Source organism: Falco biarmicus, chromosome 9 (assembly GCF_023638135.1).
Source record: "Falco biarmicus isolate bFalBia1 chromosome 9, bFalBia1.pri, whole genome shotgun sequence".
NCBI lineage: Eukaryota > Metazoa > Chordata > Aves > Falconiformes > Falconidae > Falco > Falco biarmicus.
This window is the reverse complement of record NC_079296.1, coordinates 23,323,520-23,339,715: the sequence shown is the minus strand read 5'-3', so window position 1 is coordinate 23,339,715 and position 16,196 is coordinate 23,323,520. Positions and strand designations below refer to the sequence as shown.

The 16,196-nt window shown below is 41.6% G+C and overlaps 1 long non-coding RNA gene across 12 annotated transcripts in view; it reads left to right on the top strand.

Annotated features, from left to right (window-relative positions):
* Nucleotides 1-4,857: 4,857 nt before the first annotated feature.
* LOC130155324 (uncharacterized) overlaps nt 4,858-16,196 on the top strand; it is a 50,370-nt gene continuing 39,031 nt past the window's right edge. For 2 of the 12 annotated variants that reach the window (XR_008824005.1, XR_008824013.1), the window contains exon 1: nt 4,863-5,122. This is a non-coding gene — a long non-coding RNA (uncharacterized LOC130155324). Of the gene's footprint in view, nt 5,146-7,024; nt 7,992-16,196 lie in introns of those variants that run through there. The other 10 variants (XR_008824002.1, XR_008824003.1, XR_008824007.1 and 7 more) reach the window with 9 other exon arrangements.

The following is a 16,196-nucleotide window of genomic DNA, read 5'->3' as shown; positions in this document are numbered from 1 at the left end:
CATTCGGTCCAGCACAGAGCATGCTTCTGTGCACTTGTTCAGCCTGCTGCTCACTTGCCGAGTTCCTCTCTAACTCCTCTGCTTGTGCACGTCAAAGGTTGCTTTTGATAAGCTCTGATTTATGGGCAAGTGACTTTTTAATGGAAAAGTGCTCTCATCTGCTAGCATGACAAAGAGCTACTCTTTGGTTATTAATAGTGGGTTAAGAGACAAACTGCTGGTTAATCAGCGGTGAGATACGCAATTGGTTGCATTTTTTCATTTAAATCCTCTTCATTTGAAATACACATAAGATGACATATCATGGCAACTACTGTGGTCAGAACTTCTTGAAGTGAGTTACAAAATACTGTTTTTATTAGTACCTTCAATATTCATTAGCCTTTCACAGCTAACTTTCAGGCTTCAGTAGTTCCAGGAGCACTTGTGCAATGGGGATTATTTCTTAATCTTTCAATCTGAAACTGGTGTGCAGTGTTCAGGCATCACAGTACTTTAACAGAAGCTTTTTCCCATGACCACAGTTCACGGGATAGGCTTCTACTTTACTCATGGGAAGTTGCACAAAGGGGTAAAAAAGGTTTTTAACTTTAAATGAATCAGCCTGTCACAGAAGGTAATATTTGTTTTCAGGCTGAGGTTTAGTTATTGTCCAAGAATATAATTTGATTTCTATGTTACGACACCTAGACTACACCATTTTAAAGCTGTTGATATTTCTGAGAGGAGAAATATGTTGTGGGGGGAGGGGGAGAAGAAAGGAAGACTGTTTCTGGTTTTAATAGAGAAAAGATTAAGTTCTTCAGCTGGAGAACCTCAGTATGTCTGCGTCAGTCAGCTGAGTGACTCTGTGTTGTGATGCTAATGCAGGTCTGACTCTGGATTGGAAGCCTAATTTTAGAGAAGAAAGAAAAACTCAACATAGTTTAGCTTGAGAGAAGTGAGTCATTTTTGTTTTCTTACGCATAGCCAAATTTAAAATCTTTTCTCCTTCTCCATTATATTTCCTTCCTTTTCTCCTGCTCTTGCACGTTGGTTCTGACAAGCTACCTCAGAAATAACTGTTCCTCTCTTTTTCATCATAAAGAGTTGTGGTTTTTTCTGAAAATCTGAGGATTTATCTGCACAATATTCCATGGTAATTTAATGTTTAATAATAATTTCATATTTGAGAGAAATTGTACCTTCTTCAGTTTAACTTCATTTATTCGGAAGGCAAATCTTTGAAGAAGGTAAATCACAGCAGTCCTGCATTTATTCTGGATTAAGTTTGAACACCAAATTGTTCAAAGATTATTATTATCTTTAAGCCTCACCTATTTTAATCTAAATAAACTTTCAGTGCTAGGTAGGTCCTTCCTTTCTTCTGCATTGTTTTAAATGATGAGAGCAAAGATGTGACTAATTACCTTCGTTGTGGAATTATACAGAACTAAAATTTGCTTTCTTTGGCCAGCCACCTTACCTGCTTGGTGTGTGCATTATATCAGGAAAATCAGTGTGATTCATAATGGGGGAGAAAATAAAGTGATAGAAATGTAACAGGTGTTGAACAATACTCATTTGTAAGGTGCTGCTGCTTTTTTCAAAGTCAAAGGGTTTTTAACTGCTGTTTGACTTCTAGCTGTCTGCTACTAGTGATAATGTGTTTGAAGACCATGTTATGTGTCCCATAGGGGAAATCTGCTGACAAGTTTTCCCTGAGATTTGGATTTGCCACTGTAATTCATTTGCTCTTATGCAGTTGGTATACAGCAGGCAACGTTATGCTGGCAAGGGACATGCTTTTTTGCAAGAGATCCTCTGTACTAAAAACCCCAATGCTGTTACATTGCAGGCTCATGCTGCAGTGTACTGCTAGTAGCAGCCCCTGAAAACATCTCTACCCAGATGCCACAGACATGCACAGTTGCCAGCTGTCTAGCACAGTTAAAGCTAGAAAGAGATTTCGCTAATACTGTTGTTCAATGATCTGTGGTAAATACTTCTTTAATTCTGTTCTGGAAAATGTCTGCTCAAAAGTGGAAGGAAGTGAAACCTTTGGGTTAAATAAAAATAGGTCCAGTAAATTATCTTCCAGGAAAGCACCTCTATGCCATCTAGGCTATGAGGCTGACAGAGATAACATGGCATAACTGACAGCATCATTGACCTACTATGCTCAACGGGGGAGTGCCTTATTAAGGAATAACGTTAAAATATTTCCCTTGTATTTCTTTTCCCGGATTGTACTAACAAGATTACAAAAAGAACTTGTCAGCAAATCAGTTACTTTTTGTACAGCACTACTCTTTATTACTTCATAACAAAAAAATCTTTTTACAAACACCATCAAATTCTTACAAGACTGTAGAGATACATCACTTTGCACACAATTTAATGGACCCAAGCAGGGAGTAACAGATTTGAAGTAGCTGGAAGTGGGAAGGAGGTTTCTAGGTCTTGACTTTTGGAATAAGCTGCCTGTACCAGCAGTACGCCTGGAATGTGCCTGGAATGGTCCTGGCTTGCCAGCACAGGCTTTCTCTTGACTCACTTTATCCTCTGACAACAAGTGAAAGGGACCAGAAATACAAATGCTGGCTTAGCAAAATGAGGAGAAGTTAGCACATGCCCAGAGGAGACATCAGCCTGGGATATGGGCTTGGAGCCCTGGCCAGAGATGTCAGTCTGAAGTCAGACATCAGTCCTTTTCCTGTCCTGGTTTTGGCTGAGAGAACTGGTCACCAGTCTGGTGCCTTCTGAGACCAGCTGTGCAAAGCTGAGCACAAGCTGTGGCCAGATCTTTCTGCAACACACCACTGTGTGATTTCTTTGTTCCTGGCATTCTCAGTTACCTTTCTAAATTGTGATGATTTGAGGGGAGGTGGGGGAAAGAATGTGGGTTTGCTGCAGTGCAGTGTACTATATATGTTGTTATATGCAATAAAATAAAAAAAGGGGGGGGGGGGGGGACAGGAAACAAAAAGAAAATCAACTCGCCCAACATTGGAATGTGAGCAATTCTCTCCTATTACCCAGGAGTCGAGTCGTCACCTCAGGAGCTAGCTATGTGTAATGCACCAGTCATAAAGCAGTGGGAGTATGTTAAAAATCAAGGAATGGAGTGGAAGAGGGGCTGGGAGGTAGTCTTGGAAATGAGTAGTTCTCTCCCACTCGGCAAGCCAGTTCCATTATCTGAATTAGTGTAAAAATACCCACCCACCCCAAGGAATGCACTAAGTCGCTCCTTCCATGCCAGATATCTCTGATTGAGAGTAATTGCTTGCTTTTGACAGAGCCCAGAGTGGATCTCTACGGAGTGCTTGAGTAGGAGGTGAAAAATCAGTAGCTAATGTGATGGCTTCTGTTTTTGTTTTATTTATTCTGTAACTGTTTTTCAAGCCCAAACAGCAGCCTGCCAGGAAAGGTGTCTCTGCTTGGAATTCATTATAGTTATTATCAGCAGCACCATGCCTCTGGCTAATTACACTTGGTTTGTGAGTGACAGCCTTTGATTGGGCAGTATTGCTTCCCCCTCCTGGGAAAGAGGATACTTCTCAGGTCACAGATTAAGTCATTGCTAGGTGATAATTTCATGGTATGTTATGGCGGCACATGCTTGAACTAAAAGACTGCCACCACTTAACTCTCTCAAGCTACCTTTTTCACACATCTGCTGGAAATAGACAGGGCTTAGATCTTGCATCTGACTATGCCAGTTTATAGCAGCGTGAAGATATAATTTTTTGCCACTTCAAGCTCACCTCTAACAGGAGCTGGGTATGGACTTCAATGACTTGATGCAATGATGTCCAAGCTGTCCAGTTGGATGCAGGGACAATGGAGGCAGATTTATGTTTGGGAGCTTCAAGATGAGGCATTCCAGAGAGTAGCTTCTTTGGAAAATCTATGGGCTTTGGGTACCATTTCAAGAAGCTTAAGGGCTCTTAAAAAAAGCCGCTGCTGTCAGTAATAAAGCATTGTCCTTTGTCATTCAGTCTGCTGGGCAACGTTTCTGACAAGTATTGCTGCAGACCCTACACCACCTTTGACAATGAGTGCGGAGCATCGTTCAAAGACCCATCTGCTCATTCATTAGTAGGTTTTGGTGCCCTGGTCTTAGCTGAGGCCAGTGCTTTGGAAATGACTTGAGGAATGCGCAATTCCCGTAGTGTTTTGTGTTTGCTATTTGAACTGAGCTGCTTAACGAATGTGTGCAGCATTCTGCTGACAGGTTTTAACTACCATCAGCAACCCTTAATGAACACAGTGTCCTTCTGCTTGCCCTGGCATTTATCATAGCTCTCATTTTGCGCTGCTGCTAATGTGGAACAATGTTGTGGATAGCCTGCTATCAGTATTACTCTGTTAGCTCTGAAAGCCTTTCTTGGCTGTGCAGAATGGTGGGGCTCGCCACACTCATTGCAACACTTGACATGAAAGCGTTTTTTATTAATCTGGTTTGAAATGCATCAGCTCTTGTTCTGATCTGAAATTCTTTCTTCCCTTTGCTTAGGAGAAACCTGACACAGCTTAAATAACTAAGCAACTGACACGTCTTGTAAGGAAGTAAGAAAATACTGCTATTTAGAAACAACTCTAAAATTTCCACCTAAAGTCATAGCCCCGTGCGTGTAAGGCTCACAACAGTTATCAGTGGTGTAATGGTCAAAGCAGCAGTGGCTGGGTTGTCCTTGCATTCCTCAAATGAAACAGGGAATGGGATCTGAGCAATGATGAGAAGTATTAGCAGTATACATCCTGCAAAACAGAGACTTCCCTGAACTGCTGTGGGGAAGTGCCTCAACTTTGGCATTTAGGAAGGGTTGAGTTTCTCCAGTAGAGGGGAGGTGATGCCCTGAGGTCAGCTGTGTCTCTTCAGCAGCTCAATCACTCCTAAACTTCCTCTTCTGGGTATCTCATTTGTCAGATACAGACCAGCTGTTCTGAAAAGTCAAAGGAGAGTCAAATCTTTCTTCCTGGAGGGTATATGAGTTAGGGGGAGGCTAGAGAGGAAGGAAGACAGGGGAAACAACTGGTCTACTTCATTGCTTTTCTTTATTTCTGTTTTCAATAGGGCTATAAATGTCACTTTCCTCCTAATGTATCTGGAGGTTGAAGCATTCCTGCTACTGGGAAGGTTCGTATGGCTCTAGCAGTATTGTAAGTTTTCTTTGTGCTGTTCTTTATCACCCTTCTTGAAGGAAGTATCTAAGGGCAGGATAGGTAGGAGTGTGTATCCTTTCATATTAGAAAGCCTTTTTTTGAATATCTCTTGGTTTTGGGTTTTTTTGTTTGTTTTGGTTCTTACAAAGATAATTTAAAATAATTCAATGGCCTTTATCAAGCCTGTAATAGGCAAATTCTGCCTCATATAGAGTTTTAATTTTCTTTTTTCCTCACCAGTTGTACCTCCTTAGCTTGTAGTCTTAAAAAAAATGAATGAGTGCATTCTTTTCTGCCTTTCCTAGAATGTTCCTCAGGTTGATGTATATTGTGTAGGAGGAAAATTGGCTTTGTGTTTGCCCTTGGACTGCTTTGTAAGTAAACCAGGGAGTTCAGCTCATAGAGATGTCAGGTTTGGTTCCTTTTGCTTGCATATAATTCATTTAGCTTTCTTTATAGAAATACTTATGAAGCTTTAATTAAATTTCTCTTGTGTCATTTGAAGTACTCTAGTGAGCAGAGCCCTGAATGAAAGGTTTTAAACAGCTGAGGTAAATAATATTACACATGCATAGAAAAGCACTTGCAAAATGCACTGTGAAACTCTGAACTCTGCTTCCCATACGCACCTACATGTAATGCATCGCGCATTGTCTTCCTGCTGAACTCTGGTGGACTGGAGCAGAACTCTTCTAGCGGCAGAGAAAGGGGAGTTTTCTGGCTCTGTCAGGTGCCAGCTCATCTTAAGGCTTTGTCTACTTCAACTTATTTGTTGTAGGAGAATCTCTGATTTCTTTTCAGCTTCAGCATGACAGATAGCAGAGCTTGCCACCAGCTCACAGACACAATATAAATAGGTGAGAGATAGGAAACTAAAATGCCTGTAGGCAACAGAGGTAAAAACCAGTTGAAGCAATATAGGCTTCACAGCCTTTTGCTTCCTGCGTTTCTAATGGACATCGTTGGCTATAGAAAGTGATGCCTTGTCTGCGAGGCTGGTACCTCCATTTGACACTCTCTTCACTTGAGAATTTTTTTTTTTTAAAAGTAAAATCCTGTATGAAGGCCCAATGAAAACTTTGGAACTAATTGTGGCAGAATGGTACAACCCACATTGTACCCCATTGTGTGCATTGACCCTATCTTTGCAACAGCACACCTGAGTATGAGGGCTGTCTGAGATCTGGCATAAATTTTATGGCTTGAACTCAAATACTCGATATAGTATTTATAATATACCACTGAAATATAGTGGTAGCTATACCTACAGAACATGCGGACAGCTTGCACGTTAGAGATTTTGTTGTAGACTAATGCTCCACTATCTGAGCATACTCGCACACACACTGGTGAATGACATTCCTCTACAGCGTCTCTTTTATCAGAGGCATGATCTATAGCTCTTAGGCACCCACAGTCACAGAGGAAGCTGGGAACAGAATCTGAGTCTCAGTTGACATAACCACAGAACCATCCTTCCTCCCATGCACTGAGTGGGTTTGGGAAAGCGTAGCAGGGGGTTGACCTACCTGTTTCTCCTGAAAATCAGTATTTCATTTTTCACCAGAAGGTCAGAGATGGGGTAAAAGAAGTTTAAAAAATATAACTGAAATCTATCAATATGAAAATTATGAAGTCAGTTTTGCAAAGATGCTTTACTCTCTTGGTGACCTGAATTTCCTCTGTAAATTCATCTGTCTTGTAAATGGGAAAACTCCAGGCCTGTGATAGAAATTTTCTGCTTACATCTCATCTGCATATAACCTGTTGTTCCTTGAAAAGGAAAAATGTGATGTTGTATCTTTCTAATACAGGTGTCAGAATTCAGTATCTTTCCTTCAGGACTGCCTTCTGCTTGGAGATGCCGCTTTTCTGTCCTGTCAGACCACTGTTTCTTTTTCACCAAAACTTTCTGTTGTTCGTTATAACTGTATCTCTGCAAAAATTCTAATTTATATGTATATTCAGTATCTTAATGTATTTGATAATTATGCACGTGTTCAATGTCAACCATCTTTTCTATCTGTCTCTGCTTGACCGACAGCTTTGTAAAAATAACTGGGCTACTTCGATAAGGTCAGAGCAATTGAGTAATACTTGCTATATCCTGTTAATCTGCATAATTTCATCACTGCTTTATAATCTTCCCTATGTGATGGGGGGCGGGGGGAGAGAATTTCGCTAACAACAGTAATCTATTGATAGGACTTGGACTATGGTCTATTTTTTAAGAACTTAAACCAAGCATTTAGTGAAATTCAAGGAGAATTTGGGTTCCAGAATGACTTTTAATATTGTCAAGATTTAATTTGCTCAGATGTGATTTCTGATAGAAAAACTGTTCTTTGTGCAAATGAGTATTTGTTTGAATTTCTTTTAAAACTGAGAATAAACTGGTGAATACTCTGAAAGCATGGGGGAAAACAGAGAAACAGGGTTCAGCTGAGCCACTCAGAAGGTGGCATAGTACTGTGCCTGGGTTTAGCAGACATGAGTTACCCCAGGTGTCTTTAGGCAAGTTATCTGATCCCTCAGTGGTTCAGTCTGCTCCATGGTGGGAATATAGCTGCTGCATACCTCAGCAGTGCTTGTGGTAATAAATACCTGTAAAGACTGTGAGGTGACAGAGCTGGGTTAGTGTTGCACAAATGCTCTTACAAGTAGAAATGAGGACACGGTGATAGTGTTCAGTTTTCAGCAGCAGATTTTTTTTTCCTCTTTCCCACTGGCTCCAATGCCAGCACAAGCAGAGACGGAAAAATTTCTCAGAAGTGCCAGCAGAGCATTAGGAACTGAGCAGCAAGCAGGCTAGCTGGATATCAGTCATGTCAACCGAAGTCTGAGTGAGTGACACCCGTGGTATTATCAAGGGCAGTGGTTTGGGTTGTCGGTTTGTTGGGGTTTTTTCTCCCTAAGGTATAGTTTCAGTTTTTAATGGTGACCTTCAGTGCAAATTAAAAATGAGTCTATGCCTTTTCCCTTTGCTTTTTGCCTCCAGTGAACATCTACAGCAAGATCGGAGACCTGGTTTGACGCTGGTCACTGGTCTCTTAAGTTTCTCTGCCAGTGCTCAGTGTAATCGGCAAGCTGTTTCTCCTGGGAGTCTTGATTCTGACATAATGGAATAAGTCCCTTTGCTGTCCTTTTGCTGTCTTTTTTTTTTTTTCTGTCCCTTTGCTTTCTAAATCTTTACTGGTGCAATGATTTCTGCAAGTTGTGGTGACAGGAGACTGGTGACAAAGGTTCTCATGTTTCTGGCCCTGCAGCAGAGTACTGGGCACCCCATGTCACCAGGTTCTAATAAAGGCAGGCCGCAGGCCACAACCAGTAGTAGAAACCCTTATGAATTGAATCAAGCAGCAATTTGGAGTTGTGTTGCATGGCTCCTGCAGCTACCTGGGAGATGGATGTACTCTGTAGCGTGTAGAATGGCTAAAGAACAGCCTCGCCTAGGGAAGGGAATACAGGAGTTGCTGCTGGAGGGATGCTTGAGAGGTTTTGGAGCAGAATCATGTCTAGCAGGGTTCTTCTGCCTTCAGCATCACAGCCCACACCAGCTATGTAGTATCACACAGTAAAGTGCTGCCATCATGTCGCTGTAACTTCCTTATCTGGAGCTCCAGGAAGGAAAAAAAGACACTCTTCAGTATACCTTTTCTGGTCTTTATCTATCTTATATTTAGCAAAGAATATTACAGTGTTCCTTCTTTGTCTAATGTCTTTGCAGGCTTTCTGCAAAGTCTCACCGTTTCCTTTCATCTCACCATCATCTTTCTTGTGTTTTAACTGCATATCAAAAATAGCAGTGTTAGGAGTGAAATTGTCATGAAAGCTTCACTGAAATAACTGTAATTTGTTACTGTAAACAGATGATCTGTATGTCTTCAATTACATTTCAGGCAAGCAGTCTGAAAATGCAAATCTGCAGTTTGGTGCAGCATGGGCTGTGATGAGGAGGGAGAGATGCGTAGGAGGGCTTTTTACTACTGCTTGATTTCACGCTGCTGATGGTAATTAGCAGAGGAAGGTATAGTTCATTAAAATGCACGTTGTAGCAAAAGTATCAACTAGGGATAGTTCAGTGGCTGGCCGAAGAGAGGTTTACAAAATGCATAATCTTGAGCTGCGCAGCCCTCGGGTTCAAATCTAGCCCAGGGTGTTTGCTGGGTACTGTTGGATTTCATATTAGGGTAGCATTGAGACACCCTATCCAGGATGAGGACACAAGGTGTTAAACACAACAAGAATGTAGTCTAACAGTATTCATGTTCTAAAATGTTTGCAATCTTAATATTTTATTAAAAAAAAAAAAACAAACAAAACCCCCAGGACCAATAACAACACACACCACCACCACCCAGGTTTTGATACCTAAATACTGGGTTTGGCTTCATGAAGCTGGTCTCCCTTAGACTTCCCCATGTTCCTGCAGTTCCTCTGTGCAGCTCAGAGGATGCTTCCTGGGATTCTCATATTCCTCATGTAATTAACCGATATCCTTACAGCATGCCAGGTCTGCAAAGTAAACTGCCCTTTTCTCTTGGCAGTGATTCTCATGGCTGGTGGCTTGTACCTACCCTCTGACTTTTTCTGCACTTTCTCAGTAGCTCCGTTCAGCATTAGCTGGGCTGACTTGAAAGGCTATGGTTGTTCTCATCACCTTAAATCAGGTCCCCAGGCATCAATGCCAAGCACTGTGATCAGGTCAACAGGTTAGCTGCATGGCATTTAATTAACTGACAGTCTTGCCTTTGGCAGCTGTGATCAGTGGTCTGGAGTGACAAAAGCCCTGAGCTTTTCGAAGTACATGTGGCACAATTTCAGCAGAAGAATAAAACATTGCAAGAGAAAAGCTTTACCAGAAGAGAAACTAGAAAGTGGTTTCAGCTCCTGTGTGTCTGGGACCTCTGGTTCTCCTGTGTATGTTTCAGTCCCTTCAGCCTCTATGCTCTTATCTGTTCCAAGTTTTTGTTCCAGATTATTTTCTGCTAGGGATCTTCTCAGACTGTAGAAGGTGGGAGCTGTTCACCTTCATTTCTTATTATACCAGTAAATGTAAGGACTATCTTTAGACTATTCCCCCCCTTTACCCCACTAGTTCAGCAAATCCCTAAAACAGGGAAGCAGTCCAATAATAATGGGACAAACAGATGGAGAAACAGCATCCATGATACCTACAGTAGTATAGTATCTCTTGTCTCTTCCTCTTGTCTGGAATCTACTGTGTCTGGTAGATGCTGTTAAAGACGGGATGCTCAAGTCAATGTATTTCGGGTCTAATTCAAAATACAGGAATTTCCCTGTGCATTTCTTTTGTTATTTTTAGTTTTTTATTCTTTGTTTTATGGGTTTGTTTCATCCATCGTACATCAAAAGAAAAGAACATACAATTCAAGGCAGGTTCAGTAATGAAAATACGTCAGTATCGAATCCAAACAATATTGTAAAGCTCAAACTGAGGCTTCTCCATATGGTATGTTGATATTGCCAGCCAAAAACACAACATGCAACTTCCAGAGCTGGGTTCAGTGAACTTTAAAATCTGTGCAAAAATAACTGGTGACAGCTTTCCTCAATGCAAAACCCTTTCTACTTTCTCCCAGAAAGAGCTGTTCCCCTGCCGGTTTTCAGCACCTCCTCCTCCCCGTCTGCTTGTTCCTTCCTCCCTCTGTTCTGCTTTTTCCCACGTTTGTATCAATATCCTCCATCCCCAGTTCTTGTGACAGAGAGAGGATGCATCAGAGCTCTCTGCCCATCTTGCTTTCCAGAGACATTACATCACCTGCTGCTAAGCAAGGCTGATTCCCTACAGCTTTCCCTTACCCAAACATGGTCTATCTTGGATCAGTCCAGTTGTCTGGGTGTATGAATTGGTACTGCTGACCAGTATCCAAAGGCTGCTGGTTCCCTTGCCCTCAAATTTCCAAAACAGCAAGCAGGTCCCCAGACATGGAGCAGAACACAAATGTGTGGCTGAAATATCAACTCAGGTCAAGCTGAGGAAAGTAGGCTTGTGGTGGTGCTCGCCAACCATGCCCTGGGTGAGACAGGAGGTCAGAAACATCCCCCATCACAGACCTGCTCTCACAGGGGTCTGCAGCCCATGTGAGGGTGGACTGGCCATTGCCACTCTTCCTCTCCACTGTTGTCCCTAGCTTTGGGAGGCTGCCGCTGCTGCAGTTCACGGGAAAAGCCAGGGATTTATCTTCCCAGAGTTGTAAGCCAGCAAGAAGTGGGGGTGATGTCTTCAGGCTTGCTTTGTTGGTCACCACGACTTTATTTGATTTGTATCAGGAATTCTTCCAATGTTATATCTGTGGGTATGATATCCAGGATATCTTTCACAGATAGGATATCCAGGAGAACTGTGAAAGACCTCTTAATCAGAAGCGTTGGTGGGAGCAACATACCTCCTTGCTGAGTTATGATCAGAGCACGAAGTACTTGTCGCACTGAAGCGGGAAACTGCTGAGCTAGCAGCAGTGCTAATAGCTGCGTACTTCGCTGCTGATGGCAGTGAGGTGAGGCCATAAGGTGATTGCAGGACAATAGTAGGTAACAACATGAAATGTTGGTTTCCTGTTGGTATTTCCTGGGCAGGCTATCTGTCCTCAGGTTGCTGTTGTCAATGATCTGATTCGTCTCTTCTGTGCCCTTAAATAATGCCTTTTTATCACATCCTACTCTCTCACTACTCATTTCAGGTCTGTTAAGTACCACCTGCTATCTACTCATCTCTCATGTAAAGAAACTCTTTGTGTTAGTGCCTTGCTGTTCCTTGAGGCAGAACCTATTGAGTGAGTCTGGCTTCTGGCAGCAGCCACTCCAACGTGGGTATTCATGAGATTTCTGCCAAAAACCATGAAACCACCAAGGACAGTGACTGGCCTGGGTAGGTTCAGTCAAACATCTCACTGTAGCTATTTGTTGTGTTCTTTGATTAGGTCAATTACCCCTAAAGCCTCCAGCTCTGAGGGATGACATCCACGCTGGGTGATGCTGTCCCAGGAGGGCTTGAAGGCCAGAGTGTGTGTGTGGGTCATACATTTGCACCCAGTCAATGTGCAGCATCTGTACCAGTGTGGCTGCACCTGTCCCTGTGGGCACATCTGCAGGGTGTGCGCCTTCTGATAACAAGTGCAGTTAAATGGGAATACAGGTCCTTACATATAAACACCTTTTTAAAGCTGATGTTTTATAGACATTTTATAGAGAAATGGCTCAACTTTAACCACTAAAGCTTCACAAATACAAAAATGTGAGTAGAACAGCACTGAGTGGGAATTGAGTGAATTAACAAATGGTGATTAAGGATATCCAGCTAAAGATAAGCTGATATTTTTGGGGAAGGGTGGTGTCCTCTGGTTTTGTTGGGGTTCTGATGAAAAGTGTGTGTTATTGTGGAGCAACCCAGCTGATGTGATGTCAGTATGGAAGCCCTTTATTTTCTGTCACTTCTCTCTTTCAAACCATATCTGTCCATCGGTGTGGAAGGGAAAACACATCATAATGCTATAAGGCATGAATTAGAAATGATGGGACAGATAATAGTAGGTGTCACAGAGCTGAGTCAAGGCTGAAAGAGGTGGATAAACAATATAAACACCAGAAGATGTTCCCAACAGCTATTGCCAAAAAAGACATATTTTTACACTGCAGAAAGAGTCAGAAGTATCAGGGGTGGGGAAGCAGGTTGAGATGAAACCTCAAAAGAGACATGTAAAGCCCAGGGCAAGTCAGGTTGTTAAAGGCATGTGTGATAACTTTAATTTAACTAAAAAGCAAGAAGTAGAAAGACACTGTTATCTTGAGTTAAAAAAATCACTTCATAAAGAGAGAAAAATGAGGTTTGCTCATTGCAAAATCTGATATTTTCTGCATCTCAACGGATATTGTAGACCCCATTTATATAAAAGTAAAAAAGTAGTGGTATCACACTTACGTTAATTACTTTCTAATTTTATGGACATTTCATTAGAGTATTTCTGTGGAAGAATTAATCCATTTTAAATAGATGTCTACTGTTTCTTTACCAAGATACTAATGCAATGGCACTGCGGTTCCTATGGAATCTGTGGAAACTTGATTGTAATTTTACCCCTTATTGTTATTAATTGCTTTGTTTGGGGTAATCATAGCTAGGTTTTTGTGCAGGAGTTTGTGAACATTCCTGTAGTTTTGAGGTACATCTTAGTGGTAGTGCTAAACAAGTTGTTTGTGGGTTGTTTTTTTTTTCTTTCTTTCCATCCTTCCTGTCTTTCCTTTGTTTCTTTCTTTCAGGGAGACAGTATCATTATGACACTAAGATGGAAGGAATTAGCAATTCCTCATCAAAAGGGCTACTAAGAAAATTGGAGTAATTTAAAACAGAAATCTATCATAACTGGTGTTCTTCGGTTGCATCACATGGTATAAAGCACCCAAGGATGCCAAGGAGCCAAGAAAGAAATGGAGAGTCATGGCACTGGGTGACCTGTGTCAGAGGCAGGGGATCATTTTCCTTCTGGTGCCCCAAAATATGGATGGCTTTATGGGTACAAATGAAGAGGGCTTTTTAGGCTATCATATTTTAACAGCAATATTCAAAATAGGGGTCAGGGAAAGAAGTGAAAGGAAGGGAAGGTCTCAGCTCTGACCTTGTTCTGGGAAGAGAGCAGATTCAGGTTTAGAATAAAGAGAAGAAAATGAAGGTTGTAACTAATAAGCGTTGCCTAGCTCGCTGAGTCAGCTGTGGGGTTTCTCCACCGGACAGTGGCCATGCCTATGCCACCAGCATGGGAAAGGCCCTGGTTAGGACCGAGGTCCTCTCTTCCCCTCTCTCTCAGCTTACTGGCACTGCTGGAACCTTTCCAAAACAAAGGCCAGCTTTCAAGTTACTGGACTAAGGGATTCACATAATTTGCTTCTAAGGCCTTTTCTGGTTTTGAATACCACATTTTTCCCCACCTGTGCCCTCCTCTAGAAAAAAGAAAATGGGGAAGGAAAAGAGTTAGTGGTATGAATTTCATTGCAATGTACTTGGTTTAATATCTCTCAAGCTTTTCAGTCATGTCACCTTGCTTCATTCTATGTTAGCCTCTGTCAGGTTAGTTAGTAGTGTAACAAAAAAGTCTGTGAAAGGATGCTAAGTGGAGCTGACCTGATGGAAATGTGAACCTGTTGCTGCGTACCCATCACTCACTAGGTTTACGGCAAAGACTGAAAATACATCCCATCTACAGAGTTTTGTGTGGCCATTTTTTAGAGTTGAGCCTCAAATTATCTTCTTGGACCACAAAAGGTTCTGGACAAGAGTGGGTTCAGGGATGATTGGACTCCAGGACCATCATCCCAAGGGAGCGTTTACGCTCAGCCTCAGCTCTTTGAAGGCTATTCTTGCCCAGAAATTTTTGATAGCTGGTGTAGGCCAACGACAGTTAATAGAAGATTACAGGCTGAATTGATTGAATCCACTTGTCATCTTCATGATTTTAAGAAATGAGTGTTGTCAAATTCATATCATCATTAATAGAGCTTCCCCTGACTGGCTTACTGTCCATTCAGGAAGCCTTACATTTTATCTAAGGTGTTTGTGTTGTAGCCGCACAGTTTAAAGCAATTTTGTGTATATTGACCATTCAGAGATAGATCTGCAAGCAGATAGGGAAACCTAAAGAAGATGAAATACCCAATGAATTTCTCTTCATACATTCTACAGTGTTGGTTTTTTATAGCCCCATTGTGTCTGAAGCAACAAGTCTTTATTCACTTTTGGGTTTTTTTTTTTTATAGGATGCTCTGGGTCTTCTTCTTCCCATGGTCATTCATAGAAAACACCCTCTTGCTGTGATCCCCTCATTAAATAATAAGTGAAAAGTCAATGGTGAAATGAGCCATGAAAACCGAAACTCTGATCTTAGTTTGGAAGCAGTGTCTCTAGGTCAGGTATATAAACACAGCAGCAGCAGAAGCTATCACTTGAACCTTTTTCTGATAAATGCATCTGGGAAGTCTTTCTCAGTGGTGTCATCTGTTGAGGATTTAGGCATGTAATTATTGTTATGTTGCGTGTCTGTTGTAGAAGCAAATCCTTTATGAATCACTAAGAAAACAAGAGTTTGGTTTGTCACCTGCAACTTTCACTCTATCATTTAGGAATGTTTATAGGGAATGTATTTCCTGTGCAATGCAATGGCCCTTGAGCAGCGTGCCGGGCTCTTCTGGTGCCAAGCTGGAAATGTAAAATGTTCCTCTTCTGCCCTGAGCAAAAAAGATTAACAAAATACCTAAAAGTTGATCATGGCAAGATAGAAGCAGTTTTGTGACAACCAATGTTGACAAAAAACAACACAAATTGATTTAGGAGAATTAAAAACCTGGGCAGAAGTTAACATTGAGGTTTGGGTTGGGCAGACTTCTAGAATCTGGGAAGAACATAGCCCAAAACCGTTGTGAAAAAGAGAAATCTAGGAAATGGTAGTTGCTAAAGAAAGACAAGGGACAGGGAGAGTAAGCTGGCAATGGTAAGCAAAAGCAGAAAATGTCAAATTGGAAAGTGTTTGTAAGAACGATAGGTCTGGGTCTTGAGGGGGAGAAACAGTTGAGTCTAGGCCTGGCTAACACACGGTCACTACCTTCCTTAGCTGGCACCTGAGGCAATCCGGAGGGATTTACGTTCAATGCAAAACATGACGCTGCTTTAATCATCAACAGTAAGCTGAGTCTTAGAAGAGTAAACCAGCCTGTAGAGAGTTTCCTTGTGTGTAGGGAGACTACTACCTGTGCCTAGACTAGTTCCTTTATAGCTGGCTACAGAAAATAAAAGAAGCACAGAGAGTTTGTTCTTACTTCTTTGAAACTTACTTATTTAAGCAAGGATGATGGCAACATATCTTAACGTCATCTGTAGTTATTTTTTAATAGACAGTAATTTTTGGTTTTGTCAAAAGCTAGGTACTTAGGTTTTTTGACTTGTGTTTGGGTTCTTTAGGTTTGGGGGGTTTTGAGGGGAGGAAGACAGGTCATCATATTTCCTTGCCCTTTCCAACCTTTCACTGATGTTATAGGCC